Source organism: Chrysochloris asiatica, unplaced genomic scaffold (assembly GCF_000296735.1).
Source record: "Chrysochloris asiatica unplaced genomic scaffold, ChrAsi1.0 scaffold00160, whole genome shotgun sequence".
Taxonomy (NCBI): Eukaryota; Metazoa; Chordata; class Mammalia; order Afrosoricida; family Chrysochloridae; genus Chrysochloris; species Chrysochloris asiatica.
This window is the reverse complement of record NW_006408678.1, coordinates 4648389-4656438: the sequence shown is the minus strand read 5'-3', so window position 1 is coordinate 4656438 and position 8050 is coordinate 4648389. Positions and strand designations below refer to the sequence as shown.

The window sequence follows — 8050 nt, the reverse complement described above, 5'->3', positions numbered from 1 at the left end:
CTCATCTTTCTCCCGCAGAGCGGCTGGTAGTTTCGAACCGCTGACCTTAAGGTTCGCAGCCCGATTCGTAACCACTACGCTACCAGAGCTCCTTCTTTAAAGCAGTTAGAAATACAGAAGTCAATTTTATGAAGGGAATAGATAAAGGCCAAGACTCATTATAATGATTTTGGAATCTTTGTGTAAGTAATAACTGAAGTTGTAGTATATAAGGTAACTAAAGGGCTTAGGAATTGAAGAGCAAATAGAGGGCATATAGCTGCAGGGAGCACATATAGTTAGAAAGTTAAGAGGTGGAGAGAAGACAGTGAAGGAAATAAAGAAGAAAATAGTGAAAGGCAAGAAAGAGAACCAGATTAAAGTAGAATCTCAGAAACCAGAACAGTAAAGAGTTTTAAGCATGGTAGTCACTGGCAGTGTCCCACATTTCAGAGTTGTTGTTGTTGTTAGGTGCCATCGAGTTGGTATCAACCCATAGCAACCTTATGCATAACCGAATGAAACACTGCCCAATCCTGGGCCAACCTCACTACTGTTGCCACGCTTGAGTCCATTGATGCTGCCACTTGGCCAATCCATCTCGTTGGGAGTCTTCCTCTTTTTCTCTGACCTTATCAAACATGATATCCTTCTCCAGCGACTGGTCCCTCCTGACAATATGTCCAAAGTATAAGAGACAAAGTTTGGCCATCCTGGCCTCCAAGGAGCACTCTGGCTGCACTTCTTCCTGAATGGATCTATTGGTTCTTTTGGCAGCCCATGCACTTTCAATATTCTCCTCCAACACAATAACTCAAAGGCATCATGCCCACTGTTAGTAACCATCAAAAATGTTTCTTTTAGCATGAAAACCTTTTCTTGGCTTTTAAAAATAATGGTCTCATGAAATAGCATCCTTTTGTGTTTGACTAATTTCACTCAGATTATATCTTTCAGGTTTATTGATGTCACAAGGTGTTTTACAGATTCATCTTCGTTCTTCAGTGCTGTAGAGTGTTTCATTGTGTGAATGTAGCAAAGTTTGTTAATCCATTCTTCCATTAGTGGGCATTTAGGTGGGTTCCATCTTTTTGCTACTGTGAAAAGGACTGTGATGAATGTGGATATGTGTATTCATGTCACTGTTCTTTTTTTATTATTATTTTAATGTTTTATTGTGAATTATGTGATAGTTTACATGGGAGAACATTAGCTTTACATTCATCCTATTAAATATCGTAACACTGCCATGGTTACAATCCCCTCCATGCATCATCAACCAACCAAAGGGTATACCCTGCAAGCCTGCCCAGTGGTTGTCAGCACACAGCCCCTTTCCCTCTCTGGGTGTAGAGTCCCTAGCTACTCCATATCTGCATGTCATGGTCTCTGCCTCCATCTCTGGCATGACTGTTTCCCTGGGTAGGTTCCCACACTCCACTCTTCTCCCTTGATGGTCCCAGGGACCTCTGCTCCTGGACTGCAAAGTCAACCACACTCCTCCTTTTGCTACAAAATGTCTATCTACCTTTACATTTCCAACCCTTACAGTCAGTCATGACAGTAATTATTCACTATTGTATCCCAAGAGACCTATCCGCATCTCCTTTCATCAGCCCTGCCCAGATAGATTGGCTACTACTCAGTGGAGATTCTACCTTCCTCCATGCCCTCTGGATCGAGGAAGCTTGTAAGCCAGTCACTTCTTGCCTTTGTAGGGCCCCCACCATTTTGGGTAGCCAATGTCCAAATTGTCCATCCCTTTCTACCCTGTGTATTGAGGGGGTGGGAATAATCCTCTCTGTAAAGATTTGCTCCCACTTTTGAGCTACTGCATCCAAAGGTGTAGATCAAGTTCATCAAATTGTATCAGATTATTCTTTTTTTCCTCTTCTAGTTGAGCTCTAATCATCCAGCCATTGAAGCCAGGTTAAGTGGGTATTATCTGTAAATGTGGGTGTTTTTGTGCATATGCCCTCACTTCTCCACTGTAGTCCTCTGTGGCTATGTCACTGATTCTGGGCCCAAGAGTCCCCAGGTCTTGCCAAAGTACTGGCCAACTAGGTCTCCATCTGGGTTCACAGGAGTGTGTTGAATGTGGTTGGACTTAGCTCAGAGCTTCATTGCTGTTTTTCCCTCACTTCCCCTTATCAGTGACCAACATGGTCACCAGTCAGAGCACATATCTGCTCATATATTCCCATTGAGTCTAAGTCTTGGGAGGGGGTTTGCCCTGAGGGGAACCAACTGCTTGCCTTGATGGCTCTTGGGCGATCACTGCACTTTTTTGAGGGCATATACCAAATAGAGGGATTGCTGGGTCATATGGTATTTCTATTTCCAACTCTTTGAGGAAGTACCATACTGTTTTCCACAGTGGTTTCATGAATTTAAGTCCCACCAGTGTTGTTGTTGTTAGGTGCCATCGAGTTGATACTGACTCATAGCCACCTTATGCACAGCAGAACAAAACACTGCCCGATCCTGGGCCAACCTCACTATTGTTGCCACGCTTGAGTCCATCAATGTTGCCACTTGGCCAATCCATATTATTGGGGGACTTCCTCTTATTTTCTGATCTCTACCTTACCAAACATGATATCCTTCTCCAGTGACTGGACCCTTCTGACAATATGTCCGAATTATGAGAGATGAAGTTTAGCTATCCTGGCCTCCAAGGAGCACTCAGGCTGTACTTCCTCCAACAAAGATCTGTTGGCACTTTTGGCAGCCCATGGCACTTTCAATATTCTCCTCCAACACCATAACTCAAAAGCATCAATTATTCTATGATCTTCCTTATTGACTGTCCAGCTTTCATATGCATAAGAGGTTATTGAAAATACCATGGTTTGGGTCAGGCACACCTTAGTCCTCAAACCTACATCTTTGTTCTTCAACACTTTAAAAAGGTCTTGTGCAGCAGATTGGCCTAATGCAATATGTTGTTTGATTGCTTGACTGCTGCTTCTGTGAGTGTTGATAGTTGATCCAAGAACAATGAAGTCCTTGACAACTTCAATCTGTTCTCTGTTGATAAGAATGTTGTTTATTGGTCCAGTGGTAAGGATTTTTGTTTTCTTGACATTGCGATGTAATCCATACTAAAGGCTGTGCTCTTTGATCTTTCATCAGTAAATGTTGTAAGTTCTCTTCACTTTCAGCAAGCAAGGTTGTATCATCTGCATATGTCAGGTTGTTAATGAGTCTTCCTCCAATCCTCATGCCACATTTTTCTTTATATAACCCAGCTTCTTGGATTATTTGCCCAGCATACAGGTCGAAAAAGTACGGTGAAAGAGTACAATCTTGTTGCACACCTTTGTTAATTTTAAACCATCCAGTGTTCCCATGTTCTGTTCGAACAATTGCCTCTTGATCCAGGTACAGATTCCTCATGAACACAATTAAGTGTTCCAGAATACTCATACTTCGCAATATTGTCCATAGCTTGTCGTGATCCACACAATCAAAACCTTTGCATAGTTAATAAATCACAGGTAAACATCTTTCTGATATTCTCTGCTTTCAGCCAAGATCCATCGTACATCAGCAATGATATTCCCTCGTTCCATGGCCTCTTCTGAATCCGGCTTGAACCTCTGGAAGTTCTCTGTCAATGTATGCTTGCAGCCGTTTCTGTATTACCTTTAGTAAAACTTTACTCACATGGGATATCAAAGATATTGTCCAATGATTTCCGCATTCTGTTGGGTCACCTCTCTTTGGAATGGGCACAAATACGGATCTCTTCCCATTAGTTGGCCAGATAGTTGTCTTCCAAATTTCTTGGCAGAGATGAGTGAGTGACTCCAGTGTTTCATCAGTTTGTTGAAAGATTTCAATTTGTATTCCATCAATTCCTGGTGCTATGTTCTTTGCCAATTCCTTCAATGCACATCTTAATCATATGCTACCTCTTGAAATGGTTGAACATTAAGCATTTCCTTTTGGTATAGTGACTCTGTGTATTCCTCCCATCTTCTCTTAATGCTTTCTGCATCATTCAATAATTTGCCCAGAGAATCTTTCAATAAAGAAAGTTGAAGCTTGAATTTTTTCTTCAGTTTTCCCAGTTTGAGAAATGCTGAGTGTGTTCTTCCTTTTTTGTTTTCTGTCTGCAGATCTTTGCACATTTTGTTGTAATATTTGGCTTTATCTTCTCGAGCTGATCTTTTAAATTTTCTGTTCAGCTCTTGGACCTCCTCATTTCTTTCATTTGCTTTAGCATCTCTACACTGGAGAGCAAGTTTCAGTGTCTCTTCTGACATCCATTTAGACCTTTTCCTTCTTTCTTGTCTTCTTAATGACTTTTTGCTTTCTTCACGTATGATATTCTTGATGTCATCCCACAATTCTTCTGGTCTTCGGTTTTTAGTGTTTAATGTATCAAATCTGTTCTTCAGAGGATCTCTAAATTCAGGTGGGATAAATTCAAGGTCCCATTTTGGTTCTTGTGGACTTGTTTTCATTCTCTTCAGCTTAAGTTTGAATTTGCATGTGAGTAATTGATGGTCTGTTCCACAGTCTGCCCCTAACCTTGTTTTCACTGATGATATGGTGCTTTTCAATTATCTCTTTCCACAGTTGTAGTCAATTTGATTTCTATGTATTCCATCTGGTGAGGTCCATGTGTATAATCATCTCTTATCCTGTCTAAAGAAGGTATTTGAAATGAACATTCATTGATTTTGTAGAATTCTACCATGTGTTCTCCAGCATCATTTCTATCACCAAGGCCATATTTTCCAGCTACTGATCCTTCCTCTTTGCTTCCAACCTTTGCATTCCAATCATCAGTAATGACCAATACATCTTGATTGCATGTTTGATCAATTTCAGATTGAAGACATTGGTAGAATCCTTCTATTTCACCTCTATTGGTTTTAGTGGTTGATCCGTAAATTTGAGTAATAGTGGTATTAACTGGGCTTCCCTGTAGGCACTTGGATATTGTCCTATTACAGACAGCGTTGTACCTCATGACTGATCTGGATATGTTCTTTTTGACGATAAATGCAACACCATTCCTCTTCAAATTGCCATTCCCGGCATAGTAAACCATATGGTCGTCAGATTCAAAATAGCCAATACCAGTCTATTTTAACTCACTAATGCATAAGATATCGATGTAACTTTCAAAAGTAGTGTAGGATTAAAAAGTGTAGGGTTAAAAACATAGTGTAGCAGGGTTAAAAAGACATTTCTTGTTTTCTGGTTTTTGAACTTTGCTGTTAATGCTGGGATGAGGTGTACTCATTGTTCTTTTGATTTGCCTATTTATAATGACTAATAATTCTGGTAGCGTAGTGGTTAAGAATTGGGCTGTGAACCTCAGGGTCAGCAGTTCGAAACTACCAGCTGTTCCACGGGAGAAAGATGAGGCTTTCTGCTCCTGTAAAGATTTACAGCCTTGGAAACCCTGTGCAGGGTCACTATGAGTCGGAACCGAGTCCACAGCACATAACAACAACACCAACAACAATAATTCTGAGTGTTTCTTCATGTTCGTTGGTTGCCTGAATGTGGTTTTTGGTGAAGTGTCTGTTCATGTCCTCTGCTCATTTGTAAACTGAATTATTTGTTTTTTTTGTTTGTTGATGTGTTGGAGCTTTCTATAAATTATAGAAATAAATTATAGAGATTAGTCCTTGTCTGATATGGCTTTGCCAACATTTTTTTGTGGGATCACTTTTTACTCTTTTGGTGAAATCTTTTGATGAACATACATGTCTAATTTCTAGGAGGTCCCAGTCATCTACTATGTTTTCTGCTGCTTGTATGTATTCAGTTGTATTTGATGGTGCATTTTTCCATGTAACATCATGATACATGGAGAAAATCCTGAAGTTGTCAAAACCTTCAATTTGTTTGCATGCACAATCAACACTCTTGGAAGCAGTAGTCAAGAAATGAAAAAATGTATTGCATTAGGCAAATCTTCTGCACAAGACCTCTTTAAAGTGTTGAAGAGAAAAGATATCAGTTTGAGGACTAAGGTGTTTCAGATCAAGCTAGTTATTTTTAATTGCTTTATATGCATGTGAAAGTTGGACAATGAATAAAGAAGACCCTAAAATCATGGATGCATTTTGAGTTATGGTGATGGAGAAGAATATTGAAAGTACCAGGGATGACCAGAAGGGCAAACAAATTTGTATTGAAAGAAGTATAGTCAGAAGGCTCCTTGGAAGTCATGACAGTGAGACTTAGTTTTTCATACTTCGGGCATATTAGCAGGCAGGACCATTTCCTGGAGAAGGACATCACGCTTGGTAAAGTGGAGGGTAGGGGAAAAAGAGACATACCCCCAATGAAATGGATTGGTAGTGTCAGCTGCAGGAACTAATTGCGAAGGTGGAGATGGACCTGGGACGCGATGCCATACATATGCCAACCAACCCATGGTACAGATCACGGAGCTTACAGATGAAAATGTCAAGTTCATCATTGAGAATGCTGACCTAGCAGTGGCCAATTCTATTCAGAGGGTCTTCAACGATGAGATGCCCACCGTAGTCATTGACTGGGTGCAGATTGATGACAATTCCTCAGTTCTGCACGATGAGTTTATTGCTCATAGACTCAGATTGATTCCCCTCATTAGCGATAACATTGTGGACAAGGTATATAACTCTGGGACTTCACATGTGAAGAGTTCCGCCCTGAGTGCTCAGTGGAGTTCACCATGGATGTGAGGTGCAGTGAAGACCAGACTTGCCACATCACGTCTCGAGACCTCATCTCCAACAGCTCTCGCGCCATTCTGGTGACATACAGGAATTCTGACAATGATCCCAGTGACTATGTAGAGCAGGACAACATCCTCATCATCCAGCTCAGAAAGGGGCAGGAGCTGAGACTATGAGCCTATGCCCAAAGGGGTGACTTTCCAATACGATCCAGATAATGCCCTGAGGCACACAGTGTACCCCAAGCCAGAGGAATGGCCAAAGAGTGAGTACTCGGAGCTGGATGAGGGTGAGTCCCAGGGGACCTGTGACCTCAACGGCAAACCAGAGAGGTTTTACTATAATGTGGAGGGAGTCCTGTGGCTCTCTATGCCCTTTAACCATCGTGCTCTCTGCCCTGTCTGGTTTGAAGAAGCTGAGTGACTTACAGACCCAGAAAAGCCACGAGATCCAGAGAGATGTCCTGACCATAAACTAGCTGGACTTCAGGCTTCTCCTGACACTCTTCTAGACTGCCGTGGCTCAAGCTTCTTGGCAGGCCATCAGTACCAGCTAGAAGGGCTGCAGTGGGGAAGGGGGCCCATCCCAGGCCTTCTGGATCACAGCTAGATCACCAGGGATGCTACTGATGTTTAATGCAGGACAGCTCTTTACTGGATATTTAACAGCCTCATCCCTGCTATCCAGAAACTGAAACCCTTTACCTCACTTCCTAATGTGCCCCAATAGATTCTTTTAGCACTTCACCAGAAACACTTTCTGTATCAAAGTTCCAAGTTATTCCTTAGGTGTTGGATGGTTCAGGCAGTTTATAAGCCCTTCCTGTCCCTTTCCCAGGCCCAGCCTACTGGTGCCTTACTTAATTCCCCCAGTTCCTTTGGGAATAGTGTTAGATCCCCCTCCACCCCAAACATGTGAACTTCTCTGTCAACAGCTTGATCTCCTTCCCCAGTTCATTTCTCTTTAATGATGGTGTCTGACTGACCTCTTCTTGCCTCTTTCACTGTTTCCAGGTAGGAACTGGCCCAAAGGAGTTAATGAGGCTGCCAGCAATACAGGATAGAAAGGATGGGGGATAGTTATTGATTAACAATAGTCTGTTTTAAAAAGTTTTTATTTTTGGCAATAAAGAATACAACATAAAAAAAAAAAAAAAAAAAAGTGACAGCTGCAATGGGTTCAAATTTAACAAAAATTCTAAGGATGGTGTAGGACCGGGCACTGTTTCATTATGTTGTGCCTTGGGTCCCTCTAAGTCGAGCCTACTGTTGTTGTTGTTAAGTGCCGTTGAGTCGGTTCTGACTCATAGCGACCCTGTACAGGGTTTCCGAGGGTGTAAATCCTTACGGGAGTAGAAAGCCTCATCTTTCTCCCGCGGA

The 8050-nt window shown here is 41.8% G+C and overlaps 1 pseudogene; it reads left to right on the top strand.

The window, feature by feature from the left end:
• Positions 1 to 7149, top strand: part of LOC102834614 — a 21758-nt pseudogene extending 14609 nt beyond the window's left edge.
• The last annotated feature ends 901 nt before the right edge of the window (positions 7150 to 8050 follow it).